The sequence below is a fragment of the Paramisgurnus dabryanus genome, chromosome 1, assembly GCF_030506205.2.
Source record: "Paramisgurnus dabryanus chromosome 1, PD_genome_1.1, whole genome shotgun sequence".
NCBI classification, from domain to species: Eukaryota; Metazoa; Chordata; class Actinopteri; order Cypriniformes; family Cobitidae; genus Paramisgurnus; species Paramisgurnus dabryanus.
Genome location: NC_133337.1, coordinates 15,426,795 through 15,440,563, shown reverse-complemented (window position 1 = coordinate 15,440,563; position 13,769 = coordinate 15,426,795). Strand labels below are relative to the sequence as shown.

The following is a 13,769-nucleotide window of genomic DNA, read 5'->3' as shown; positions in this document are numbered from 1 at the left end:
AGGACAAATTTGAACAACTAACCGTATACTTCTCTCTAACAGGCAGATATTTACTAGAGCTAGTGTCAAATCTAAAACATTATTGGGCAGAAATGTGCATAATGACTCTACATCTTATCTATGAACCTGACACATAACCAAACCAACAACATTTCATCAAATATGTAAAAACTTGACGGTCCTCATAGAGGAAAACTGTCCTTATATTTCAGGTTGGTGTCGTGCCCATCCCCCCCAAACACACACAACATATGAAAATTAAATGGACATCATAGGGTGTGTGACCGTCCTCATAGAGGAACGCTGTCCTTATATTTCAGGTCGGTGTCGTGCCCATCCCCCCCAAACACACACAACATATGAAAATCTATGGACATCATAGAGAAAGAAAATATGGTCACTTACTTTCTCTTTTCTTGATGAGGAAGGACCCTCAATGGATTCATCTATGGCCACCGATATCTCATCACACAATTCCTATAAATATGAGGAAGACAAGAACAACATTCAGTAACAATGTTTGCCAAGTGATCACCATAAAAATTCCCTACAAGAACAACCAAAGTCTGAAAATGGACAAAGCAATTGTATGCTGTTGTCATAAAACACTTTTAAAGCATCACATTTATTAAATTACAGATAATTCAAGTTATTTTAGTTTGATCCTTTAAGCTTCCCCCAATGTATATTACTTAAAATTCTGATTTTACAGAAGAAAATCTTTCTCAGTGCAAACCCCTCATCAAAAGCTGAAGACAGGAGAAATTTGAACAACTAACCGTATACTTCTCTCTAACAGACAGATATTTACTAGAGCTAGTGTCAAATCTAAAACATTATTGGGCAGAAATGTGCATAATGACTCTACATCTTATCTATGAACCTGACACATAACCAAACCAACAACATTTCATCAAATATGTAAAAACTTGACGGTCCTCATAGAGGAAAACTGTCCTTATATTTCAGGTTGGTGTCGTGCCCATCCCCCCCAAACACACACAACATATGAAAATCAAATGGACATCATAGGGTGCGTGACCGTCCTCATAGAGGAACGCTGTCCTTATATTTCAGGTCGATGTTGTGCCCCCCCCCAAACACACACAACATATGAAAATCAAATGGACATCATAGGGTGCGTGACAGTCCTCATAGAGGAACGCTGTCCTTATATTTCAGTTCGGTGTCGTGCCCATCCCCCCCAAACACACACAACATATGAAAATCAAATGGACATCATAGAGGGTATTGTCTAGACTAGGTGTGACAAGGTACCCCTCATCTTTACATAGAGATGGTGTGCCTAGATAGCTCTTCACCTTGCCACCATTTTCTTAATTTACTCAAAAGTTTGGGATCCTGGTAAAACAGCCTGTCATGATTCCCCAAGCTCCAACAACTAATATAAAGTCAGTGTCATGAAAGAAAAATACGCTCACTTACATTCTCTTTTCTTGATGAGGAAGGACCCTCAATGGATTCATCTACGGCCACCGATATCTCATCACACAATTCCTATAAATATGAGGAAGACAAGAACAACATTCAGTAACAATGTTTGCCAAGTGATCACCATAAAAATTCCCTACAAGAACAACCAAAGTCTGAAAATGGACAAAGCAATTGTATGCTGTTGTCATAAAACACTTTTAAAGCATCACATTTATCAAATTACAGTTAATTAAAATTCTTTAGTTTGATCCTTTAAGCTTCCCCCAATGAATATTACTTAAAATTCCTATATTACAGAAGAAAATCTTTCTCAGTGCAAACCCCTCATCAAAAGCTGAAGACAGGACAAATTTGAACAACTAACCGTATACTTCTCTCTAACAGACAGATATTTACTACAGCTAGTGTCAAATCTAAAACATTATTGTTCAGAAATGTGCATAATGACTCTACATCTTATCTATGAACCTGACACATAACCAAACCAACAACATTTCATCAAATATGTAAAAACTTGACGGTCCTCATAGAGGAAAAATGTCCTTATATTTCAGGTTGGTGTCGTGCCCATCCCCCCCAAACACACACAACATATGAAAATCAAATGGACATCATAGGGTGTGTGACCGTCCTCATAGAGGAACGCTGTCCTTATATTTCAGGTCGGTGTTGTGCCCCCCCCCAAACACACACAACATATGAAAATCAAATGGACATCATAGGGTGTGTGACCGTCCTCATAGAGGAACGCTGTCCTTATATTTCAGGTCGGTGTTGTGCCCCCCCCCCAAACACACACAACATATGAAAATCAAATGGACATCATAGGGTGTGTGACAGTCCTCATAGAGGAACGCTGTCCTTATATTTCAGGTCGGTGTTGTGCCCCCCCCAAACACACACAACATATGAAAATCAAATGGACATCATAGGGTGTGTGACCGTCCTCATAGAGGAACGCTGTCCTTATATTTCAGGTCGGTGTTGTGCCCCCCCCCCAAACACACACAACATATGAAAATCAAATGGACATCATAGGGTGTGTGACAGTCCTCATAGAGGAACGCTGTCCTTATATTTCAGGTCGGTGTTGTGCCCCCCCCCCCAAACACACACAACATATGAAAATCAAATGGACATCATAGGGTGTGTGACCGTCCTCATAGAGGAACGCTGTCCTTATATTTCAGGTAGGTGTTGTGCCCCCCCCCCCAAACACACACAACATATGAAAATCAAATGGACATCATAGGGTGTGTGACCGTCCTCATAGAGGAACGCTGTCCTTATATTTCAGGTCGGTGTTGTGCCCCCCCCCCCCCCAAACACACACAACATATGAAAATCAAATGGACATCATAGGGTGTGTGACCGTCCTCATAGAGGAACGCTGTCCTTATATTTCAGGTCGGTGTTGTGCCCCCCCCCCCCAAACACACACAACATATGAAAATCAAATGGACATCATAGGGTGTGTGACCGTCCTCATAGAGGAACGCTGTCCTTATATTTCAGGTCGGTGTTGTGCCCCCCCCCAAACACACACAACATATGAAAATCAAATGGACATCATAGGGTGTGTGACAGTCCTCATAGAGGAACGCTGTCCTTATATTTCAGGTCGATGTTGTGCCCCCCCCAAACACACACAACATATGAAAATCAAATGGACATCATAGGGTGTGTGACCCTCCTCATAGAGGAACGCTGTCCTTATATTTCAGGTCGGTGTTGTGCCCCCCCCCCCAAACACACACAACATATGAAAATCAAATGGACATCATAGGGTGTGTGACCCTCCTCATAGAGGAACGCTGTCCTTATATTTCAGGTCGATGTTGTGCCCCCCCCCCAAACACACACAACATATGAAAATCAAATGGACATCATAGGGTGTGTGACCCTCCTCATAGAGGAACGCTGTCCTTATATTTCAGGTCGGTGTTGTGCCCATCACCCCAAACACACACAACATATGAAAATCTATGGACATCATAGAGAAAGAAAATATGGTCACTTACTTTCTCTTTTCCTGATGAGGAAGGACCCTCAATGGATTCATCTACGGCCACCGATATCTCATCACACAATTCCTATAAATATGAGGAAGAACAACAACATTCAGTAACAATGTTTGCCAAGTGATCACCATAAAAATTCCCTACAAGAACAACCAAAGTCTGAAAATGGACAAAGCAATTGTATGCTGTTGTCATAAAACACTTTTAAAGCATCACATTTATTAAATTACAGTTAATTCAAGTTATTTTAGTTTGATCCTTTAAGCTTCCCCCAATGTATATTACTTAAAATTCCTATATTACAGAAGAAAATCTTTCTCAGTGCAAACCCCTCATCAAAAGCTGAAGACAGGACAAATTTGAACAACTAACCGTATACTTCTCTCTAACAGACAGATATTTACTACAGCTAGTGTCAAATCTAAAACATTATTGGGCAGAAATGTGCATAATGACTCTACATCTTATCTATGAACCTGACACATAACCAAACCAACAACATTTCATCAAATATGTAAAAACTTGACGGTCCTCATAGAGGAAAAATGTCCTTATATTTCAGGTCGGTGTCGTGCCCATCCCCCCCAAACACACACAACATATGAAAATCAAATGGACATCATAGGGTGTGTGACCGTCCTCATAGAGGAACGCTGTCCTTATATTTCAGGTCGGTGTTGTGCCCCCCCCCCAAACACACACAACATATGAAAATCAAATGGACATCATAGGGTGTGTGACCGTCCTCATAGAGGAACGCTGTCCTTATATTTCAGGTCGGTGTTGTGCCCCCCCCCAAACACACACAACATATGAAAATCAAATGGACATCATAGGGTGTGTGACAGTCCTCATAGAGGAACGCTGTCCTTATATTTCAGGTCGGTGTTGTGCCCCCCCCCAAACACACACAACATATGAAAATCAAATGGACATCATAGGGTGTGTGACCGTCCTCATAGAGGAACGCTGTCCTTATATTTCAGGTCGGTGTTGTGCCCATCACCCCAAACACACACAACATATGAAAATCTATGGACATCATAGGGTGTGTGACCGTCCTCATAGAGGAACGCTGTCCTTATATTTCAGGTCGGTGTTGTGCCCCCCCCCCAAACACACACAACATATGAAAATCAAATGGACATCATAGGGTGTGTGACCGTCCTCATAGAGGAACGCTGTCCTTATATTTCAGGTCGGTGTTGTGCTCCCCCCCCAAACACACACAACATATGAAAATCAAATGGACATCATAGGGTGTGTGACCGTCCTCATAGAGGAACGCTGTCCTTATATTTCAGGTCGGTGTTGTGCCCCCCCCCCCAAACACACACAACATATGAAAATCAAATGGACATCATAGGGTGTGTGACAGTCCTCATAGAGGAACGCTGTCCTTATATTTCAGGTCGGTGTTGTGCCCCCCCCCAAACACACACAACATATGAAAATCAAATGGACATCATAGGGTGTGTGACAGTCCTCATAGAGGAACGCTGTCCTTATATTTCAGGTCGGTGTTGTGCCCCCCCCCCCAAACACACACAACATATGAAAATCAAATGGACATCATAGGGTGTGTGACAGTCCTCATAGAGGAACGCTGTCCTTATATTTCAGGTCGATGTTGTGCCCCCCCCCCAAACACACACAACATATGAAAATCAAATGGACATCATAGGGTGTGTGACCCTCCTCATAGAGGAACGCTGTCCTTATATTTCAGGTCGGTGTTGTGCCCATCACCCCAAACACACACAACATATGAAAATCTATGGACATCATAGAGAAAGAAAATATGGTCACTTACTTTCTCTTTTCCTGATGAGGAAGGACCCTCAATGGATTCATCTACGGCCACCGATATCTCATCACACAATTCCTATAAATATGAGGAAGAACAACAACATTCAGTAACAATGTTTGCCAAGTGATCACCATAAAAATTCCCTACAAGAACAACCAAAGTCTGAAAATGGACAAAGCAATTGTATGCTGTTGTCATAAAACACTTTTAAAGCATCACATTTATTAAATTACAGTTAATTCAAGTTATTTTAGTTTGATCCTTTAAGCTTCCCCCAATGTATATTACTTAAAATTCCTATATTACAGAAGAAAATCTTTCTCAGTGCAAACCCCTCATCAAAAGCTGAAGACAGGACAAATTTGAACAACTAACCGTATACTTCTCTCTAACAGACAGATATTTACTACAGCTAGTGTCAAATCTAAAACATTATTGTTCAGAAATGTGCATAATGACTCTACATATTATCTATGAACCTGACACATAACCAAACCAACAACATTTCATCAAATATGTAAAAACTTGACGGTCCTCATAGAGGAAAAATGTCCTTATATTTCAGGTCGGTGTCGTGCCCATCCCCCCCAAACACACACAACATATGAAAATCAAATGGACATCATAGGGTGTGTGACCGTCCTCATAGAGGAACGCTGTCCTTATATTTCAGGTCGGTGTCGTGCCCATCCCCCCCAAACACACACAACATATGAAAATCTATGGACATCATAGAGAAAGAAAATATGGTCACTTACTTTCTCTTTTCTTGATGAGGAAGGACCCTCAATGGATTCATCTATGGCCACCGATATCTCATCACACAATTCCTATAAATATGAGGAAGAACAACAACATTCAGTAACAATGTTTGCCAAGTGATCACCATAAAAATTCCCTACAAGAACAACCAAAGTCTGAAAATGGACAAAGCAATTGTATGCTGTTGTCATAAAACACTTTTAAAGCATCACATTTATTAAATTACAGTTAATTCAAGTTATTACAGTGCATTGAAAATGCGCTGTACTGTTCTTACTGGGCTTTTTATTATTATTACAGTGCATTGAAAATGCGCTGTACTGTTCTTACTGGGCTTTTTATTATTATTAGTGGTGCTTGCATTTATGCAAAGCATCACTATTACTATTGCTCAGGGATATTATTATTATTATTATATTTTATTCTTACATCCGGACACTTTTTTCGGCGATTAACTCGTCCCGCACGCTTTGTTGTAGACCCATGAAAGAGGGCTCAAATCGACCGGATTATTGAGGAGAGGTGTGCTATGACTTTTATAAGGGATCGGGTGCAGGATTTCCGAAAGGGGGGCGTAAAACCACCCCCAAAATCCCATTGACTTAACATTGGGCCCAACTTTGATGGGTCATAGCTCCGCTCGTGGATTTTGTAGAAACATGTGGGTTACAACATTTGAAGAGGGTGGTAGGCTCTGTAAAAACATAGATCACAATGGGGTGTAAGTTGTACCCCTGGGGTGTAAGAGGTGCCCAAAAGTGTCCCAATGAAAAGTCAATGGGGCAAAATCCCATAGACTTACCATTGCAAAAATTTTGACGGGTCATAGGTCCGAGCCAGGATTTCATAGAAACATGTGGGTTACTAAATTTGAAAAGGGTGCTAGACTCTGTCAGGACGTCCCCCACAATGGGGTGTAAGGTTACCATAGCAACCATTTGGGCACCCTAGCAACCTATACCATTGACTGCCATTATAAAATGCCTAGATGGATATCTTCGCACCACAGTGTCATAGAGACATGGAGGTGGGCTCATTTTACTCAGGCATCCAATCAGTCTCTCAGGATCCTTACAGACTTACTAAGCCACGCCCCTAGCAACCACTTTTGAGCACCCTAGCAACATAAAATACAAACAGTTATATCTCGGCATCAGAACATCTTAGAGACATGGGGGTTGGACCGTTTTACTTGTGACTAGGGGTGTAACAATTGGGCACATCATTGGCCACTCCCAAGCCACGCCCCTAGCAACCAAATTTGAGCACCCTAGCAACTGAATAAACAAAGCCTTATATCTCCGCATCAGAACATCGTAGAGACACGGGGTTTGGACCGTTTTACTTGTGACTCGGAGTGTAATCACTGGGCACATCATTGGCCACTCCCAAGCCACGCCCCTAGCAACCAAATACAGTACCCTAGCAACAGAGTAAACAAAGCCTTATATCTCGGCATCAGAACATCGTAGAGACACGGGGGTTGGACCGTTTTACTTGTGACTAGGGGTGTAACAATTGGGCACATCATTGGCCACTCCCAAGCCACGCCCCTAGCAACCAAATTTGAGCACCCTAGCAACCGAATAAACAAAGCCTTATATCTCCGCATCAGAACATCGTAGAGACACGGGGTTTGGACCGTTTTACTTGTGACTCGGAGTGTAATCACTGGGCACATCATTGGCCACTCCCAAGCCACGCCCCTAGCAACCAAATACAGTACCCTAGCAACAGAGTAAACAAAGCCTTATATCTCCGCATCAGAACATAGTAGAGACACGGGGGTTGGACCGTTTTACTTGTGACTCGGAGTGTAATCACTGGGCTCATCATTGGCCACTCCCAAGCCACGCCCCTAGCAACCAAATACAGTACCCTAGCAACAGAGTAAACAAAGCCTTATATCTCCGCATCAGAACATCGTAGAGACATGAGGGTTGGACCGTTTGACTCATAACTCGGAGGGTAATCACTAGTGGATGCCATTTTTTTCCCTAGCAACCAAATACAGTACCCTAGCAACAGAGTAAACAAAGCCTTATATCTCCGCATCAGAACATCGTAGAGACACGGGAGTTGGATCGTTTTACTTTTGGCTTGGAGTATAATCATATATGATCTCCAGAATTTTGTCACGGCAAGCACCACTCACATTTTCTTCAGGAAATGTACCTATCTAGTTATTATTATTATTCTTCCAACCAAATTTCCGCAATTAATACGGCTCGAACCGCTTAACTTAGAAACTTCATTCAAACTCTCAAACGTGCGGACTATTCGGGAATAGTGTGCTATGACTTTTATAAGCGATCGGGGGTACGGTCTTTGCCCCAGGGGCGAAAAAGCAGCCGAAAAATCCCATTGACTTAACATGGAGACAAACTTTGACGAGTCGTAGCTCAGACCTAGAATTTCACAGAAACTTGTGACTTGCCACATTTGAAGAGGCTGGCAGGCTCTGTAAGAACATACCTCACAATGGGGTGTAAGTTGTACCCCTGGGGTGTAAGAGGTCCCCAAATTTCCCCATAGACTTATAATGGGGCAGGAATCATGCCAATATAAGGAACTAAAAACGTCCCGGATGGGATATCTTTGCAGCGCAGTGTCATAGAAACATGGGGGTGGGCTCATTTTACTCAGGCATCCAATCAGTCCCTTAGGATCCTTATTGAGCTATCAAGCCACGCCCCTAGCAACCATTTTGGGCACCCTAGCAACATCTCCCATAGACTGCAATTATAAAATGCCCAGATGGATATCTTTGCAGCACAGTGTCACAGAGACATGGGGGTGGGCTCATTTTACTCAGGCATCCAATCAGTCTCTCACCATCCTTATTGAGGTATTAAGCCACGCCCCTAGCAACCAAATATGAGCAGCCTAGCAACATAATAAACAAAGCCTTATATCTCTGGATCCGGACATCATAGAGACATGGGGGTTGGGTCTTTGGGTCATATTAGCTTCATGCTAGCTTCATGCTAAGTCATGCTAGCTTCGTGCTAGTTTCATGCTAGCTTTATGCTAATTTCATAATAAATCTTGCTAACTTAATGCTAAATCATGCTAGCTTCATGTTAAATCTTGTTAGCTTCATGCTAAATCATGCTAGCTTCATGCTAATCATGCTAACATCATCTTAATCATGCTAGCATCATGCTAATAATGCTAGGATCATGCTAATTTCATGCTAAATTCATGCTAACTTTATGGTAATCATGCTAGCTTCATGCTAATCATGCTAGCATCGTGCTAGCTTCATGCTAATCATGCTAGCATCGTGCTAGCTTCATGCTAATCATGCTAGCATCGTGCTAGCTTCATGCTAATCATGCTAGCATCGTGCTAGCTTCATGCTAATCATGCTAGCATCGTGCTAGCTTCATGCTAATCATGCTAGCATCGTGCTAGCTTCATGCTAATCATGCTAGCATCGTGCTAGCTTCATGCTAATCATGCTAGCATCGTGCTAGCTTCATGCTAATCATGCTAGCATCGTGCTAGCTTCATGCTAATCATGCTAGCATCGTGTTAGCTTCATGCTAATCATGCTAGCATCGTGCTAGCTTCATGCTAATCATGCTAACATCGTGCTAGCTTCATGCTAATCATGCTAGCATCGTGCTAGCTTCATGCTAATCATGCTAGCATCGTGCTAGCTTCATGCTAATCATATTAGCATCGTGCTAGCTTCATGCTAATCATGCTAGCATCGTGCTAGCTTCATGCTAATCATGCTAGCATCGTGCTAGCTTCATGCTAATCATGCTACCATCGTGCTAGCTTCATGCTAATCATGCTACCATCGTGCTAGCTTCATGCTAATCATGCTAGCTTCATGCTAATCATGCTAGCATCGTGCTAGCTTCATGCTAGCTTCATGCTAATCATGCTAGCATCGTGCTAGCTTCATGCTAATCATGCTAGCATCGTGCTAGCTTCATGCTAATCATGCTAGCATCGTGCTAGCTTCATGCTAATCATGCTAGCATCGTGCTAGCTTCATGCTAATCATGCTAGCATCGTGCTAGCTTCATGCTAATCATGCTAGCATCGTGCTAGCTTCATGCTAATCATGCTAGCATCGTGCTAGCTTCATGCTAATCATGCTAGCATCGTGTTAGCTTCATGCTAATCATGCTAGCATCGTGCTAGCTTCATGCTAATCATGCTAGCATCGTGCTAGCTTCATGCTAACATCGTGCTAGCTTCATGCTAATCATGCTAGCATCGTGCTAGCTTCATGCTAATCATGCTAGCATCGTGCTAGCTTCATGCTAATCATATTAGCATCGTGCTAGCTTCATGCTAATCATGCTAGCATCGTGCTAGCTTCATGCTAATCATGCTAGCATCGTGCTAGCTTCATGCTAATCATGCTACCATCGTGCTAGCTTCATGCTAATCATGCTACCATCGTGCTAGCTTCATGCTAATCATGCTAGCTTCATGCTAATCATGCTAGCATCGTGCTAGCTTCATGCTAGCTTCATGCTAATCATGCTAGCATCGTGCTAGCTTCATGCTAATCATGCTAGCATCGTGTTAGCTTCATGCTAATCATGCTAGCTTTATGCTAATCATGCTAGCATCATGCTAATCATGCTAGCTTCATGCTAATCATGCTAGCATCATGCTAACGTCATGCTGAATCATGCTAATCATGCTAGCATCATATTTCATCATGATAACTTTTTTAAATCATGCTAGCTTCACACTAAAACATGTCAACAGCCAGGTAAACTACTAGACTAAATTTCTTTTACATTTCTGTCAATCAACTTTTTGCATTTTCATGCACTGGTAATTCCTTGGGAATTGCATATCTAGTTATTATTATTATTATTATTATTCTTCCAACCAAATTTCCGCAATTAATACGGCTCGAACCGTTTAACTTAGAAACTTCATTCAAACTCTCAAACGTGCAGACTATTCGGGAATAGTGTGCTATGACTTTTATAAGCGATCGGGGGTACGGTCTTCGCCCCAGGGGCGAAAAAGCAGCCGAAAAATCCCATAGACTTAACATTGCGACAAACTTTGACGAGTCGTAGCTCAGACCTAGGATTTCACAGAAACTTGTGACTTGCCACATTTGAAGAGGCTGGCAGGCTCTGTAAGAACATACCTCACAATGGGGTGTAAGCTGTACCCCTGGGGTGTAAGAGGTCCCCAAATTTCCCCATAGACTTATAATGGAGCAGGAATCATGCCCATATAAGGAACTAAAAACGTCCCGGATGGGATATCTTTGCAGCGCAGTGTCATAGAGACATGGGGGTTGGGTCTTTGGGTCATATTAGCTTCATGTTTGCTTCATGCTAAGTCATGCTAGCTTCGTGCTAGTTTCATGCTAGCTTTATGCTAATTTTATAATAAATCTTGCTAACTTAATGTTAAATCATGCTAGCTTCATGTTAAATCTTGTTAGCTTCATGCTAAATCATGCTAGCTTCATGCTAATCATGCTAGCATCATGCTAATAATGCTAGGATCATGCTAATTTTATGCTAAATTCATGCTAACTTCATGGTAATCATGCTAGCATCATGCTAGCTTCATGCAAATTATGCTAGCTTCATGCTAATCATACTAACATCATGTTAGCTTTATGCTAATCATGATAACATCGTGCTAGCTTCATGCTAATCATGCTAACATCGTGTTAGCTTCATGCTAATCATGATAACATCGTGCTAGCTTCATGCTAATCATGCTAGCATCGTGCTAGCTTCATGCTAATCATGCTAGCATCGTGCTAGCTTCATGCTAATCATGCTAGCATCGTGCTAGCTTCATGCTAATCATGCTAGCATCGTGCTAGCTTCATGCTAATCATGCTAGCATCGTGCTAGCTTCATGCTAATCATGCTAGCATCGTGCTAGCTTCATGCTAATCATGCTAGCATCGTGCTAGCTTCATGCTAATCATGCTAGCATCGTGCTAGCTTCATGCTAATCATGCTATCATCGTGCTAGCTTCATGCTAATCATGCTAGCATCGTGCTAGCTTCATGCTAATCATGCTAGCATCGTGCTAGCTTCATGCTAATCATGCTAGCATCGTGCTAGCTTCATGCTAGCCATGCTAGCTTCATGCTAATCATGCTAGCATCATGCTAACGTCATGCTAATAATGCTAGCATCATGCTAACGTCATGCTAATCATGCTAGCTTCATGCTAGCTTCATGCTAATCATGCTAACATCATGCTAGCTTCATGCTAATCATGCTAGCATCATGCTAGCTTCATGCTAATCATGCTAACATCATGCTAGCTTCATGCTAGTCATGCTAGCTTCATGCTAGCTTCATGTTAGTCATGCTAGCATCGTGTTAGCTTCATGCTAATCATGCTAGCTTCGTGTTTATCATGATAACATCGTGCTAGCTTCATGCTAATCATGCTAGCATCGTGCTAGCTTCATGCTAATCATGCTAACAACGTGCTAGCTTCATGCTAATCATGCTAGCATCGTGCTAGCTTCATGCTAATCATGCTAGCTTCATGCTAATCATGCTAGCATCATGCTAGCTTCATGCTAATCATGCTAGCATCATGCTAGCTTCATGCTAGTCATGCTAGCTTCATGCTAGCTTCATGTTAGTCATGCTAACATCGTGTTAGCTTCATGCTAATCATGCTAGCTTCGTGTTTATCATGATAACATCGTGCTAGCTTCATGCTAATCATGCTAGCAACGTGCTAGCTTCATGCTAATCATGCTAGCATCGTGCTAGCTTCATGCTAATCATGCTAATCATGCTAGCATCATGCTAGCTTCATGCTAGCTTCATGCTAGCTTCATGCTAGCTTCATGTTAATCATGCTAGCATCGTGTTAGCTTCATGCTAATAATGCTAGCTTCGTGTTTATCATGCTAGCATCGTGCTAGCTTCATGCTAATCATGCTAGCATCGTGCTAGCTTCATGCTAATCATGCTAGCATCGTGCTAGCTTCATGCTAATCATGCTAGCATCGTGCTAGCTTCATGCTAATCATGCTAGCATCGTGCTAGCTTCATGCTAATCATGCTAGCATCGTGCTAGCTTCATGCTAATCATGCTAGCATCGTGCTAGCTTCATGCTAATCATGCTAGCATTCGTGCTAGCTTCATGCTAATCATGCTAGCATCGTGCTAGCATCATGCTAGCTTCATGCTAATCATGCTAACATCATGCTAGCTTCATGCTAATCATGCTAGCATCATGCTAGCTTCATGCTAATCATGCTAACATCATGCTAGCTTCATGCTAATCATGCTAACATCATGTTAGCTTCATGTTAATCATGCTAGCATCATGCTAGCTTCATGCTAATCATGCTAGCTTCATGCTAATCATGCTAGCATCATGCTAGCTTCATGCTAGTCATGCTAGCATCATGCTAGCTTCATGCTAGTCATGCTAGCTTCATGCGAATCATGCTAGCATCATGCTAACGTCATGCTGAATCATGCTAATCATGCTAGCATCATATTTCATCATGATAACTTTTTTAAATCATGCTAGCTTCACACTAAAACATGTCAACAGCCAGGTAAACTACTAGACTAGATTTCTTTTACATTTCTGGCAATCAACTTTTTGCATTTTCATGCACTGGTAATTCCTTGGGAATTGCATATCTAGTTTTAGTTTGATCCTTTAAGCTTCCCCCAATGTATATTACTTAAAATTCCTATATTACAGAAGAAAATCTTTCTCAGT

At 41.9% G+C, this 13,769-nt stretch overlaps 1 long non-coding RNA gene across 1 annotated transcript; it reads right to left on the bottom strand.

Annotated features, from left to right (window-relative positions):
• Positions 1-404: 404 nt before the first annotated feature.
• Positions 405-5,361, bottom strand: LOC135748505 (uncharacterized). The gene is made up of 4 exons (XR_012337685.1): positions 5,290-5,361; positions 3,477-3,548; positions 1,447-1,518; positions 405-477 (listed from the first exon to the last, which is right to left on the bottom strand). It is a non-coding gene; the product is annotated as an uncharacterized lncRNA (long non-coding RNA).
• Between the last annotated feature and the right edge of the window lie 8,408 nt (positions 5,362-13,769).